A 16,598-nucleotide genomic window follows, 5' to 3' on the forward strand; every position below is an offset into this window, starting at 1 on the left:
TTTTTGTGTCAGCTGGTGGTCTCTTGAAAATAGAGTCTAATGCAAGGGTTTAGCGCTGATGCTTTATTTGTGAGGTGCAATTCTGGGAGATGGGAGCAAATGGAAGCGAGCTACAGTGCAAGCTGATGGAGTACAATGCTGATCCTGCAAAAGATGCCAGTGGCTGCTTGGTAAGTGCACCTGCCTTGCCTTGCAGACTGTCTCCAGGCAGACTATCTCCAGAGAAACAGTATCTCAGAAGAGAACAGCAAAGAGAAGGAGAGAGTGTTTATGAGGACTTGTCCTATCCTCAATGGTCAAAGATCGAGTCATCAGGTATTGATTCCCGTGCCCTTCTAGAGAGCATTAGTTGGCTTGTTAGGTGGTCCCTTGGGGAGTCAGATATTATACTGTGTCTTGCCTTTCACTTCAGTTCAAGAAATCTTTGAAGAGCCAGATTCTCCCAGGCTGTGGTCAGTCAACCTCTGGTAGAGAACTTCTGTGAATATGTTTGTGTTGGAATGCCATGGAAGTGAATGGGGGGACACAGATACAGAAGGTCCAGGAGACAGGAGAGGCCAAGAGGATACTGAGGAAGTCTTGATATATTTGAGCAAAACAAATTTTAAAATTTTTAAATAAAATTTAAAACAAAAAAGTAAAGTGATGTGTGTGTGTGTGTATCTTACATACACTTCTTAGCCATGAAAGTTACTTGAAATAAATTCATTATTTCTAGAATCCATCACTTTAAAATGTATTCTTGCATGCTGATAAAAGGATTTCATTTTTTAATTTCTCTGCTTAGAAAAGTACATTTTATTCCTGAGCTACAAAACAAATCAATTTGTAGGTTCATATTGGTAAGGATAAATTAGTTCATAATCATCTCTTTGTGATAATGTTTTAAAATTCATGCTTTGTTTCAAAGGGGTGGTATCATTTATTACTGTTGTTATATAAATAATTTTTGATGTGTTTTATGGAAATTTTTATTCTTACTGAAAGTTACTTATTTTCAGTCAGTATGGTTTAATATTATAGTTTAAAGTAGCTTTGAGGGGTGCCTGGGTGGCTTAACCTTAGTTGGTTAAGGGTCCAACTCTTGAATTCAGCTTCAGTCTTGATCTCAGTGTCATGAGCACATGCTGGGCTCTGCACTGGGCATGGAGCCTGCTGAAAATTCTCTGTCTCCCTCTTCCTTTGCCCCTCACCCCTAACAATATTAAAATAGAAAAAATAAAGTGCCTTTGAGAATAATTTCCTTGTCTTCCATGATGTTTTAGTTTTTGTTAATGAACACAGTGTATAATGTCAAAACTCTTTTTTGGATTCAATGATGATTATCAATGATTTTTTTTTAAGATTTATTTATTTATTTATTTGAGAGCGAGAGATCACAAGTAGGCAGAGTTACAGGAAAAGAGAGAGAGAGAGGAGGAAGCAGGCTCTCCAGAGAGCAGAGAGCCTGATGTGGGGCTCAATCCCCGGACCGTGAGATCATGACCTGAGCGGAAGGCAGAAGCTTTAACCCACTGAGCCACCCAGGTGCCCCTAACAATGAATTTTTAATTAAAAAATCATATCACCAACAACAGACTTTGAAAAGGAACAGCATATAACAAACCCTCAACTTTCTTGCTCTTTTTTACTTACGTAAAACTGAAGCATTGGTCAAAGCCAACCCTGTGTACTCTGTCAGACACAGACACTGTCTGTGTCCAGACAGTGATTGAAGATGACATAAAAAACAACAGAATAAATAAAGCAGCCTTGCTGATCTCACTCTAAATACAGGATCACTGAACTAAGAGGTTCTTCACGCTGCCCATTGATCACAATGTACTTTCCTGTTCGATTTCCACTTTCTCACATTCCTGATTTTCTACTCTCTCTTCACACTTGCAACATACCTTTCCAATCCTCATTATCAGATGATAACCTACTTTCCTTCTTTACTGAAAAATGGAAGCAATCAGAAAAAAAAAAAAAAAAAAACATTTCAAGAGCTCTAACCACCCCATCTCCTCAGGTGTCTGTAGTTGAGCTCATAGGACAACAACAATGAATGAACCCTCCTCACTCTTCACTGCGGTCAGCCACCGTGTTATGCCCTCTGTCCTATTCTCCTTCACTCATTCAAGTTCAACACTCCAGCAATTCTCTCATCTCTTTCCCGCATCACTATCTTTTCTTTTTCCCAACCATTTGCATCAGCATGCAAACATTATTTCTTAAATTACCATCATAAAATGATCTTCTCTTGACCCCACATCTCCCTCTAGCTATCATATCATTTTTCATCTCACTTTTTAAAATAAAAGAACTCTCTAAAAGAATCACCCTTGCTTGTACTCTCTTCTCATTGTGTCTTGGAGTCATTGGGATCAGCCTTCCTCCTATAGCATGGCCCTCAACCTGCACTTTATAAAGATCAGCCATGACCTTCAAATGTCAAGGAGCATTTCTCATTCCTCATCTTACAAGTAGCATTTGCATCATTGATCATGATGTCATCTTGAAATACTTTCCTTATGTGTCTTCCAACACCATACTTGCCTGGTTTTACTTTGACCTTTATGGCCACCCACTCTCATTCTCTTTTGCTGGCTTTCTCTTCATCTCCTCTATCTTTAAATATCGGGGTGTCCCAGTAAATAGTAGACATCTTCTCTTTTCTATTTGCACTCACTAATCACATAGCTTTATATATAATCTAAATGTTGGGGTCTCTTAAGCCCTGGATTCCAGAAATGCAGATGCAGCTGTCTTCTTCACATTTCCACTTGATATCTAAAACATTTCAAAGTTCTTACTTCAGAAGCCTTGGCTGTTCCCCCCATAGACTTCTCCATTTAAGCTGATTACAATTCTATTCCAGTTTCTTGAGCTAAAAACCCTCCTGTTAACCTTGAGTCTTTTCTTTCTGTCACACTTACATCCAATGTTGCAGAAAATCTCCCTATTCTGCCTTCAAAATATATCCAAATTTTCACCTTTACACTGTCTCTACCACCATGGGGCCAAAGCCTCCAACATCTGATTGGTCTCTCTGCTTCTGCCCTTATTCTGTTTCTCCTACTGCTAACACTGCAGACAGAGTAATCTTGCTAAAATGGAGATTTTCTTAGAAATTCACTACTCCTTATCTTACTGAGTAAATGCTAACAAGTTAATACGATTTTCAAGGCCTGACAGAATCTGGCCCTGTCTTACCCTTTAACTACATTATCTACTCTTTTGTTGACTTTCCTCCAGCTACCATGAATTTCTTGCAGTTCCTTGAATATACTAGGTACTTTTGTACTCGGGGCTCTTCACTTGTTCCCTCTATTTAGAAGTTTCTTCTACTAGATACAATCTTTGAAGTATATATGGAAACTCCACACATACTTAAATTTTAATACTAACTTCTACATTACTCATGGGATAAAGAAAAATCAAAATGAAAACTAAACATATTTAGCAATGAAAAAACTGTAGGTACCTCATATGCAAATTTACAGGATAAGAGTCCCTGGGTGGTTCAGTTGGTCGAGCACCTGACTCTTGGTTTCAACTCAGGTCATGATCTCAGGGTCATGGGATCAAGCCCCATGATGGGCTCCATACTCAGCACAGAGTCTGCTTGAGATTCTTTCCCTCTCCTTGTCCCTCTCCCTCTGCTCCCCCTCTCTTGTTCTCTCTCTCTCTCTCAAATGAATAAATAAAATCTTAAAAAAAAAATAAGCTCTAGGTAAACTTAAACAGGGAAAAATTATAGTCTTAATTGCTTTATTAAAACAAGAAATGCCAAAAACTAGGAATGAAATATTCAAGGAAAGACAGAGGGAAGAAAGCTTCTAAAAAGGTAGAAGAAAAATAATAAAAGCAATTAAAACAGTGAAAAAAAAGAAATAGATACATGATATAAAAAACAAAAAAGCTGAACTGACTCATTGAACAAACTAGTAAAATCAGCAAACTTTGGAAAAGATTAAAGAACCTTGTAAGAAAGTGCAAAGAAACATACTAGAAAAAAAGTGCAACTACAGATGCTGCAGAGTTTGAAAGCTATGATTATGAAGAAATTTTGCCAAATGTTAGAAAACTCAAATGAAGTGAACAACCTCTATAAAAATGGAAGTAAAACTGAACTAAGAAGAAATGCAAACTATATAAATCATATAAAGATGAACAAATTCTTAACTTGTAGTTAAGATAGTCCTCTCACAAAATACCAGATTCCAGTTTTATATAGGTGACACTTCTTTAAAACAAACATTTTCAATTTTGTACATAACATTTCAGAAAAATATATTGGCTAATGTATATATTTTATCACAAGGCAAGGCACATACAGTGTGAGAAATATGTATGCAATTTCACTCCATGATACAAAAATCCCAAACAAAATATAAACAAACCAAATCCAGCAATGTGTAAAAATATAATACATTTTATCAAGTTGTGTTTATTTCCTAATGCAGGGAGAGTTTTCCATTGCAAAATTTATCAATGTAATTCACATTAAAATGAAGCCCATAAGATATATATCATTAGAAGCAAAGAAAGTATTCAATAAAGCTCAGTATCCATTAATAAGACAAAGTCTTAGAAAATGATAAAATATATACAAAAACTACAACAAATACTTTATGATTAAACATTGAAAGCATGTCTCCAAAATCAAGAAGTATGGTGTTAGATGGCCTTTACAAGCATTTCTTTATTATTTTTCCCTTGAGATCCAAGGTAGAACAGTGTTACAAGAAAACAAAATGCAAGGGTATAAGGATGAAAAAAGATAAAACATTCATTCAGCAATGAAATGATTGTCTTCATAGAAAACAGAGGAATCATAGAGAATCTATTGGTATCTTATAAGAGATTCTAGCAATGTTTGATTCAAAAATCAATATATAAAAAGCAATTTTATGAGCACACATTTATAAAATATAATTAAAAACACAATTTGAAAAGGTAAATGATTTACAGTAGCTATAATTACTATATTTAAGAATAATATAACCAGAGATATGCATGGATTTCATGTATGAAACAAAATTTATTTAAAGATACTTAAGAAAAAGAAAATAAGGATACTTCTCAAGTACATGGATTCAAAGCCTAAATATTGTAAACATATTGATCTACTGTTTCGATTTGTATTTTATATAAAAATTCAAAGATTTCAGACAACATTTTAGTTGTTATGTGTATGTGTGTGTGTGTCTATGTGAAAATGGTCACATCGATCCCAAATTTCTTTTATGTAATAATAAACTGAAAAAGAAAAGTTGGTGGCATTCACTATACTACATAAAAAGACTTATTAAAATGCTTTAATATGTAAGCAGTGTATGGTACATATTTTGCAATGGATGTGTTAATTAATGGAAGATGTTAATACTTTTAAAGGAAGAGAAGCAAATATAGAAACTTGGACTCTGTTTGAAGACCTGTTGAAAATTCAGTAAGGAAAATACTGAGTTTTCAATCACTAAAACAAAACAAAACAAAATTCTAGTTAGGTTAAATGTGGAAAATACAACAATAGCGTTTTAGAGGAAAACAAAAGACAATATTTTCTCGCCTTTTCAGTAGGAATAGATCTGTTAAAGACAGATATACAAAACACAAAGAAAACAATAAGTTTGCCATCATTAAAGTGAAGAGCTTCTGGCCTTCAGAATATACCATAATGATAGCAAAATTATAAGCCCTAGAATGGTGAGTATTTGTAACAAATATTCAAAAAAAAGTCTCTATCTAGAGCACAAAACCAGCTGAGTCGATAAGAAAAACAAACCCCTCCTACTTCTATTCCACTGGCAGGGACAAAATATTTGAACAGGGGATTTCACAAAAGAGAAAATAGGAATGGCTGATAAACACACTGTATCACAGGTAACCTCTGTGACAACATCACAATATAATAATAACCTTTGTCACTTATCAGACTGAATAAAGAATGTCTGACAATGTCAGACACTGATATCTGGACGAGGGAAATAGAAGATGTCCTCTGGGAAACGCAAACAGGTGATTTCAAATACATTGGTATGTTTCTTTCTCTTTCTTTTTTATGTAGGTTCCACATCCAGCCTGGTGCCCAGTGTAGGGCTTGAACTCACGACCCTGAGATCAAGACCTGATGCTTCCTGACTGAGCCTTCCAGGCGCCATGCATCTGTATGTGTGTTAAGCTGAAAGATAGGAATGCAGGTGTTTTAAAAAATTATTCACTATTCTTTACCCATAGATTATAAATATTACTTTGTATGTATTCAATATTTAGTAAAATCATTGAAAAGAAAAAAAAGTCACTAAAGCTCAAGGGTTTTGTAGGATTAATAAAATGCTTTAATACTATAGATTGAAATAAGTCAAATAAATGAGGCAAATGGGAAGCTTTCCCAGGAAATCACAGAGGCATCCTTTACACTGGCCAGGCACCAAGGTGACTTCTTTCCCAGGGAATCAGAGGGGTGTTCCTCACGTTGCCCAGGCAGTAACTCCACTACCACTAGATGAACGTTGGTTTTCACATGGGAAACAAAGACTGGAGTTTTCTCATGAGAGGTCTCTCACATTTCCTCTGTCCTCCCTCCCTCCTAATTTTAAATTTTCAAAATATTCTAAAACTATTAATAACTGTGACTAAAGAGATTTTAGAAATTGAGTGCTGAAGAATGAGAATGAGGGGCAGAGGGAACTCAGGCAAGATGGCATAAACTACTCCCAGTTGATGGAGTAAGGCTGTTTCCTGGAAATTCGGGGTCCTGTTTCATGATGTCATTTTTAACATAATTATCAAAACACATTTGCTGCTTGGAGAGGCGATGTTACTTAATGGTAAATATACTTTTTGGAGTCCGACTGACATTGGGTTTGGATTCCGCCTCCCGCACTAAGGAGCTGCCAGCAAGAACACATTATTTAACTTCTTTAATAGTCTGATTGGAATAGTCTCATAGTCTCAGTTTCCTCCTTGGTTACATGGGCATAGGTACTATCTACCTCCTAGGACTGGTTTGAGATCTAAATGGTTTGGTAAGCCTGTTGCACAGAACCCAATACTTTGTAAGAACCTAGTAAGTGATAACCATAGTAATTTTATTTCTTTTTACACTCTGACTCTAAAGGATTAAAAAAGCAGGAATTTGCAACTTCTAATTAAACATCAACTCTGGGTTATCAATGATTGTAAAGACTGTTAGGTTTGATAGGAAACTGGATAGTTGAAGAATGCCAAAGTCGAACCAGAGAGATAACTTTCTAGTCCTGATGGGAGAAGGAGGAGTTAGACAGTCATGACCTGAATTCAGTGGTTGATCTTCACGTCATTAATAGCAGGTCACCAAGATGGTGCCTAATGCGATGATAGGCACTGTGTCATCTTTGAAGTATTCTGAATCCACCAGTATTTAGAACTAATTTCAAGAGAAAAGACCAACTAAAGGAACCGATGGCATATCTGGAAACCGAAGTGGTCTTCGGTTTAACAAGGTCTCCTCAACCAGTCAATGCCATGAGGGAAATGAAAACTAAAGGGGGAGTTATATCAGATGAAAAAAGAAGAGATTTAGGACTATAAAAGATTTAGGACTATGAAAAAGCAGATGTAGTATGTGTCCTAGTTTGGATAAGCCAACTCTGCCAAGGATTTCTGGAACAACTGGGGAAATTAGAATATTGACTATATGTTAGGTAAGGAGACGTAGAGATTAAGTAACTGAAAAAACATGTGTTTGTGTGTGTGGATACAGCAAAATATCTGTGAAGTTTTACACTAAGGTATAGTTTAAGACTGTATAGAAATCATCTATGGATGGTAGAAATATGACATTTCTATTTTCTTGGTATTGTTTATCTGAGTTTCCTTTTTAATAATAGACACAGACTTCATAGAGATAGTAAAAAGATGTTGCCTGTCTGTTGTCTGTTGCCTATAATTAGGCAAATATTGAAAATTTTTTTGAGATTTATTTATTTTAGAAAGAGTATGAGATCGTGCCACAAGAGCATGAGTGGGGGTTGAGGGGTGGGGGGGAAGTAATTTTAAGCAGACTCCCTGCTGAGCTTGGAGCCCAAGCAGGGGACTTGATCTGAGGACCTTGAGATCATGACCTGAGCTGAAACCAAGAGTCAGCCTCCCAACTGACTGAGCCACCCAGGTGCCCTGAAATATTTTTTGAGATAAATATTTTATCAAGTGTGTTTACGTAGCATAAATTCAGAATCATTTGACTCAAGTGTTTAGGCTTCAGTGAATACGAAGGCATTTGTATATTTCCTTAGACCTAATTGCGTGTGCGCCCAACATTTGAGTTTCTCAGCCATTGTCATTCATTTGGGTCCCATCTCGGCAGTCTCTGGAATACAGCTAAGTGTACAGTAGAGAAAGTAACAAGCATCATTGTTTCCAATTACTAATGAAATGATAATTTTACTAAGATTTCTCCAGAGAACATATTTAGTCTGGCATTTAAATAATTAAATAAATTCAAGCGACCCTGTAAATTGTTTTTATGTAAATCATCCAACAACGAATGGTGTTTTTTCATAACGTAATTACTAGGAAATTGTAACATGTCTAACTTGTCATGATTCCTCAGAATATATTTGCTAAAATATTGCTTTGAGAAAATCGCAAAGCAACCTCATATTTATAATGTTATGAATTATACTTTCCTGTAATTTACTCTTCTCCTTCAAACTAGTTATTTTCTATATTGTTAAAATGCAGCATTCCTAACCTTTGCATGCATTTCTTACAATTTTGAATTCTTTTCTATGAACAGTTGGTAAACATTCCAATTGTTTGTCATAAAATTACCATCAAAGAGCAGGTACAGTCAGAATTTCACTACGGGGTCTTATTGTGGTTTGGATTTACATTTCCCTGATGTTGAACATCTTTTCATGTGTCTGTTCGTCATTTGTAGGTCATCTTTGGAGCAATGTCTGTTCAATTCTTTTGGCCATTTTCTTTAACATTTTATTTATTTATTTGACAGAGATCACAAGTAGGCAGAGAGGCAGGCACAGAGAAAGGTGGAAACAGGCTCCCTGATGAGCAGAGAGCCCAATGTGGGACTCGATCCCAGGACCCTGAGACCAAGACCTGAGCTGAAGGCAGAGGCTTAACCCACCAAGCCACCCAGGCGCCCCTCTTTTGGCCATTGTTAAAATCAAGTTATTTATTTATTTATTACTATTGAATTATAAGAGTTTCTTCTTTATTTTGAATGTTAACCCCCTTATCAGATACATGGTTTGCAAGTATTTTCTCCCATGCTGTGCAGAAATTATAAATATATATGACAGAGACTTACAAAATGCAAAAGGGTAAATATTTAAAATGCTTGCTTCTTGTTGTTACCTGTGTTTTATATGATCATGGTAGAATATTGGTCAAGCCCAACTCATTCCATTTTTAACAGGTAGAGCCCTTGTCACTGACCCTTTTCACCTTCCTTGTTCAGGTCTCTGAGACCTTAGTTCTCAAACTAAGTGTTCGTCTTGCCCTGGAGGGACCGCTGAGCCTTGTCTCCAGACTTTCTGATTTGGTGTGTAAACGGAGCTCAAGGAATTGCATTTCTATCAGTTTTTCAGGAGATGCTATCGTGGTTGATCTGAGGCCCAGGCTTTGATATCCACTGCTCTCAGCAAATGATTCCAGTTTACCCAATCCAGCTCCCAGCCTACCTCTCCAGTGTTTCCTTCTCTCATCCAAAATGACTTTTTCAACCTCCAAGGTCCTATCAGAAGCCTTGACCTCACGGTTAATGCCACCTCCGAGCCACGGCGGGTGTGTGTGGAACTCCATCATAAAACACGACCCCCCCCAATCACTCCGAAGTCTCAAAATCCAGCTCTTCTGCACATTCTCTTGCCTCTTCTTCCTCCATGAACAGTTGGAACTTTCTTTCTGCTTTGGGAATTATGACATTACTCATCCCGGCCCCCCCCCCTTTTTTTTTTTTTGCTAGGATCCAGTTTTTCTCATTAGACCAAACCTGACTCCTTTCCACCTTGTGTTAAGTGGTCAGCTGCCTCCGTGCTCCTCGAGCCAGCACTGCGGACTCCCTGGAGGGCCCTCCCTCTCTCCCTAGCCTTGCATGGCTCCGCGGTGAGCCTGCTGCTCGCAGCTGGCAGCTTGAGGCTGGAGACAGCCGTGTGGCTTCGCGCAGCTGGCTCCCTGCGACAGCCTGCTGACTGCGGACACTTGGCCGCGTCTCCTGCTGGGTGTCCCTTTGTGTGCTGCTCACGGGTTCCCTGGATTATTTTCCACACCAATTTCAGGCCTTGTTTTATGTCGTTAAACTCTCAATTCCACCAGGTCTCTCATCTTTGATTTGATTTGTGTATATCTGTTTTTATTTTCCCCCAAGTCCCAGAGGAAGATGTATCATTCTCTTAAAAGTTAATTTCTGACATTTCAAAGCGATGTCTGATGTTCTTGGCCCCTCCTCTCATCAGGCTAACTAGGGAGCTTGTTGACTTCTCTCTTTACTGCCTTTTCCTTGAACTTTTCCTGCTTTATCCCAACCTTCCCCCTTTCCGAACTTGGACTTCTTTCCTTCTGCTTTGAAGGCTGCCTCAGTTTTCTCTATTAAACGAAACTTTTGCTTCATCCTGCTTATCCTTCCTGATACCATTCCATTTCTGCGATCACTCAGGCTCTTTGAAAGAATGGCCTCATTCAAGTCAATTCATCAATTTCCTCAGTACCATCTTTCCTCCTCAAAAACATCTCCTCAGTAATATCTTTCCTCCTGGAAATCTGGATGGGGACCCACGTTGTCTACGAAGCCAATCTCTCAGAAGCTGGGAATGGCAAACTCCACCTCTTCCCTCTCTTTTTATCCCCCTGAACTGAATATCTCTTCTCAGTGTTGATTCTGTTTGATTTTTTGTATAATTTTCTGTGTAATTTATATTTATTTATATCATGTATATATTATTATAGATATTATTTATATATTATTTGTTTTTATTTTATTAATTTTATTATTTTACTATATTATTTATATATTTATATATTATTTAAATTACATTTATAATTTGTATTTTCTATATATTATCGTTTTCTGTATAATTGACTGACTTACCTTTCAATTCTTTTTAAAAAAGATTTTATTTATTTATTAGAGAGAGAGTGTGTTCTCATGAACAGGGGGCTGGGAGGAAGGAGAGCGAGAGGCAGACTCCCAGCTGAGCAGGGAGCTCCACGCAGGACTTGATCCCAGGTCCATGGGATCACAACCCCAGCCAAAGGTGGAGGCTTAACCAACTGAGACACCCATGTGACCCTTATCTTTCCATTCTTTTAAAGAACATGACTTTCTTCACATCTGAAATACTGTTCTCTTTTTCTGATTCTCTATTTCATTTTTCGTCTCCTTCCCTTATTCATCTCTCCACCACCTTCCCAGTCCAAGCTTAATCTTTGGCTTCTACCTTCCATTACTCTCTTGAGGACATAGTCGTCTTGTCCAGGATTTTGACCCTGAAGTTCTCACCTATGGTCCCAATCCCGTAACATGTCTCGCTCCTCATAGAACTTTTTTTTTTTTTTTTTTAGTATATTAACACTTCGTTTCTTGAAAAAAAAAAAAAGAAAGAAAGAAAGAAAGAAAAAAGATAAAGATCCTTTCTTTCTCCCCTTTATTTCCAATACCAATATTTTAGATGGCTTTTTGACTCATTGCTGACCTCTACATTTTTCCAGGTTGCTAATCCCCAGACTCACTTTGGACCCTGGAATCTCTAAATCTTCCTCTCCTCTCCAACATTACTGTTTAAGCTTTCAGGAACTTGTGTTTGGTTTTCTCAGATGTCTACAAAGAAACATCTTGCATCTTTGTTTCAAAAACTGTTCAAATCTCTGTGGGGGTGGCTCATATCGTGCCATTACCTTCTAAAAGTCTAGAATGACTCCTTGTTTCTCTTGGCGATGGGGTCCATTAGCCACAGTGAAAGCACTTATTGACTGGCCACCCTCCCTTCTTTGCCAAGTGTCCTTCTTCACTTTCCCTCCACTCGCCAAAAATGAAAAAAAAAAAAAAAAAAAAAAAAAAGCCATGCCTTCGGTCAAAATTGTTCTCTTACCAAACTGTAGGTTTGTGTTCCACTTTCACATTTTACATGCATCCCTGCCCCAAACTAAACAGCCTGTTTTCTCCCTTTCTCCATACTTTTCTCCAATAATCAAATGCCTGTGCCTCTTTTAAGATGGATACTCCTTCCTCTGGAAGCATTTGCTTATTATGTTAGTTCACTGCCATTGTTCCTCTGCGAGGCTCCTATACCTCTCTCAGAGCAAGCCATTTAATTATATACTCAGCTGAATCCTTTTTAGAGATTTCATATATGTGTATCAGTTTCCCAGGGAAATGATAAATACTGCATTCTTGAATTCTATTCATTGCAACTATGCATTTCGTGGTTCTGTCAGGCCAGGCTCCTAGCCTTGTGCTGTATAACAAAAGGGGCCTAAGATGAATTACCTTGCTATTATTTAGAAAGAAAGGCTTATTTCCCTACTCCCTTTAGGTTTCATGTGTGTGCAAATTTGCATGATTGACTTTTTAAACTACAGAGTACTAGGTAATCATTATTTGTGGTCAGTTCTTAGCATAACACTATAATATACATCAGCATTGTTATTATCAGAAACTCTGCCTAGAGAGCTAAGTAACTTGCCTCAAGGCACAAAAAAATGTAATACAGTTTTTGTGGACTCTTTAAAAAACTTTTTTTTTTTAATAGAGCTGCGGTCTGATTCTTTAGTCTGACTTCAGCACCGGGGGTCATAGCCAGACCCCAATAATCATGTCTCAGCACAGACTTTATTTTTACTGTATTCTAATGAAATATGTAATATTTTAAATTACCTGCTCATAAGTACCTAGAAAGAAACATTTTGATTGTTAAGAATACCCCATAAATTTAATAGTATATTTGACATTTTTTTTTAAAATAGAGGTACTCTGACCTAAAGGTGTGTGAAAACAAAATCCTGCCCAGTGGTATAAGCCATTTCTGTTTAGAATCTCTTTAAAATACATTTTGTGGCTTAATATTTTTAAGGAATAAATGATACTAATTCATTAATGAGATGGAGTGAAATAAAACTAAATATAATGATGATTGTTTTTCTGATATATAAGGTAGTTTGATTTATGAATGACACAGGACCGGGGGCATCTTATTACCCTGATGTTAAAATGATCAGTGGCCTAAGGATATATATATTTTTTATGTTCTAGAAAAGAAGTATATAGTAAATATACTTCTGGAAAGACCTGAAATCCTGCCACTGACCTGTCATGGCCACTGGATGTCACTAAGACCAATAATATGGAGATGAGCCAAAGTCTTCATGAAAGGCATAAGTACTAATATTTCATTTCAAGTTTATTTTATTCTCCAAAATGGAAAATTCAAAATCATATTAAACACAATTGATTTATAAAGAAATGGAGACAGGAAGAATAGAAATATAGTATAATGACAGTACAAAAATTAAATGATAGAGAAAGGAAAATGTAGGTTATGACAAATATTAATGTGACTCCAGTAGATAGGTTAACTTTAGTACGGCATCCGTTTGTCTTAATTGATGAAGATACAACTTAAAATAAGCATCTGATTTATCCTGAATGAAGCCAGATATAAATTGTCCCTTGTATCAATTGTCTGGGCTCTTGTTTGCTTTTTTTTTTTTTTTTTTTTTGAACAGGGTTACATCATTTTTAGTTGGTGCCTATTGTGGTTGAATTATGTCCCTCCCTAAAACTCACATGTTGAATTTTTAAATCTACATTTTTTATGAATAATAAGCATTTCTAATCATACTAATATAATACTAAAGTAAACTATAATATAAAAGTAAACTATAAATGATAATTCTAAAACACATTATAAGTCATAATCTAAATAGAAACATTACTGTCCAAAGAAAATCTCAAAATTTTACACTATGTGGAAGATATTTTCTAAATGTTTGCACCAGTAATTATTTGGATTAATAAAATTTCTGTAGAGGGGAGATTTTGAAAATGGTACAACACTTTAAAACCAAGTGCAGTAAGCAATTAGTTTAAGAAACCTGTTAAGATAATCTTGCATTTTATTCTTTGAGAGCGTCAGATTCATGCCTTGTAGTGGGGAAAAATGAAATGCACATGTAAGAATTATATACTATCATAGGACATATAAATTCACCATTAATATACCTAATGTGATAGGTTAAAAACCTTTCATGCACACTTAAATATTAATAATAATGCATAACTATTTCTGTGCTTTGGACTTCCATTAAAAGAAAAACAACTTGCTCCTAATTACTAGATTTATGCTTACTAAAAAAAGATTTAGATAACACAGGAAACGCAAACAGTTCTGCCTTTGCAATTTCACTGCCTACTATACCACCTGTTACTGATGCTGATGCCAACTCACGAAGTTCATGCCAATGCCCAATCCACATCTGAGACTTTTCTTGCAATCATTGCAAATTTAAAAGCATCTGTGAGCTCTTTCTTTTAACATTTTGGGCTAAAAAGCAGAATTAGCAGTGGACTGGAGTACATATGTAAACGTACTCTGATATGTATATGTTTTCTCATTTACATGAAATTTTCAATAATACTTAACAATCCTAAGTGGAGCATGGCTAATTCTGCTCAGAAATCCTCAAAATTCTTTTGCTGGTCAAAAGAAAATCTCACTTTTTTTTTTTTTCTTTCATCCGCAGGGTTATCTTCTGTCTTACTAGGCTGATTTGATATTACTCACTTTTAACAAATTCGTCTTTTATTTACTGTGATTGCCTACTGACAGCTTTTCACTTTGTTATTTTAAAGAAAAGTAAAATACAAATCATGTCCACAAAACTTTGTCCAGTTTTATAATATATTTCATGATATATAATATATAAATTCCAATATGGTACATTCCACAATACATTTCAGTTTTCTTTAAGCTATCAGGCTTAGAATCTGAAGAGTTATTTGATTTCCTTGGGCAGCGAAGAATAAAGTCCTCAAATATCCAAAAGAAGAGAAATTTCACATGGATTTTGAGTGCCATTAATGACAGTTTTCTTTTAATTCACAAGAATCAAGAAAAAGCCTGTTATTTGGGGGTTTTGAATAAAGTACAAAACATCAAGTGAGAGATTTTGTTTCATTAAATATCAAATATATTTTTGTAAGCGCTCTAGAATGCAATCTACAGGTCTAGAAAAAACAGACAGAGATTTTGAAAAATGGACTAGATTGACTACTTTACTGTTCAAATGTTATGGCCATTCTTTTCTCAAAGTTTTAGAGATGTACTATTGCCATAGGACCATTGAAATAAGTGCTGAGAAGCCAGCAAAAGACAAGCAAAACTAGATACTCAACATGTATCAACAAGAAAGTTAGAAGATCCTCTGATCTTGATCTTGGAGGCTTAGCAATAGAAGATGGCTTTAGTATTACGGAGAAATGTGCTTTCGCTCTGTACATCTCAGCCAATCCACCAGCGAACCAAACCATCAGTAGGCTTTACAGTCCTGGGGATGATGGTTAGCATGTCTATCTTGAGGAGGGATTCTCTTTTCCATTATTTAGCTCACAGTTCCTTAGCTCCTATTCTCAACTGTAATTACTTTTCACTCCAGATCCTCTGGCCCCTCCAACCAAAACAATCCCAACCATCCAAACAAACAAACAAACAAAAAACAAAACAAACAAAAAACCCAATAACTCTAAACTAGTCAAAAGAACTGAAAGAGGAAAGGAAACAAAGTCTGGAGAAGCAGAACAATGCATTTGTTGTTCTATTTTCCCTAGCATTTGTGGATCTTAGCTTCTCTATCTGTAAAATAACTGTTGGACAAAGCAATATCTATTTTCCATCTTAAATTTCTATGAATTTTTGAAATAAGTAATTGTGGAAATAAATTCCCAATATTAGGAAAATGGAAATGGTATCAAACAAATGGCTTTCTTTGTAAGTCAGGTCATTACTACTGATACTTATGTCCAGTGGCTTCTCTATCAGGTCAGGGTTGAAGCTGTGAGTTTCAATACGGGCCAAATTAAGCAAACACAAATTCTACTCCAGACTTATTTGATAGAAGCATTTTTATTTATTATTTTCTGAGGAAGTCCATTCCCTCTACAAGTATCTTTGGAATTTATGTATGTTCTAAAGACAGGGTTTATTTATTCACAAGGCTTTAGGTCTGATGAAGAGTATTTACACTTATTTTTTAAATGTTTGGAATGATGGATGACCTCTTGAGATCTGAAGCAAACACGTGGTCATTTTGAAAATGAAACTTTAAAATTAATTTCAGATAGCTATCATTTAATCTGCAAAGATTAACTAATATAGGGTTATTGTATATGTTATGTTTTTTGTTATCATTTATCTTAGCTCTTTATCATTTTGATGGAATCCTATAAATAATCTAATAATGCACTTTATATCTCAAGTATTATGGTCTGTTGATAATGTCAAAGCTGAAAATAATAGCCTGATAATATTCTGATAAATAAAATAAAATAATAAATAAATACAATAAATAAAATAAATAAATAATAAAATAAAATAATAGACTGATAAAGAGATTCC

Source organism: Lontra canadensis, unplaced genomic scaffold, assembly GCF_010015895.1.
Source record: "Lontra canadensis isolate GAN:19392208 unplaced genomic scaffold, GSC_riverotter_1.0 scaffold26, whole genome shotgun sequence".
NCBI lineage: Eukaryota > Metazoa > Chordata > Mammalia > Carnivora > Mustelidae > Lontra > Lontra canadensis.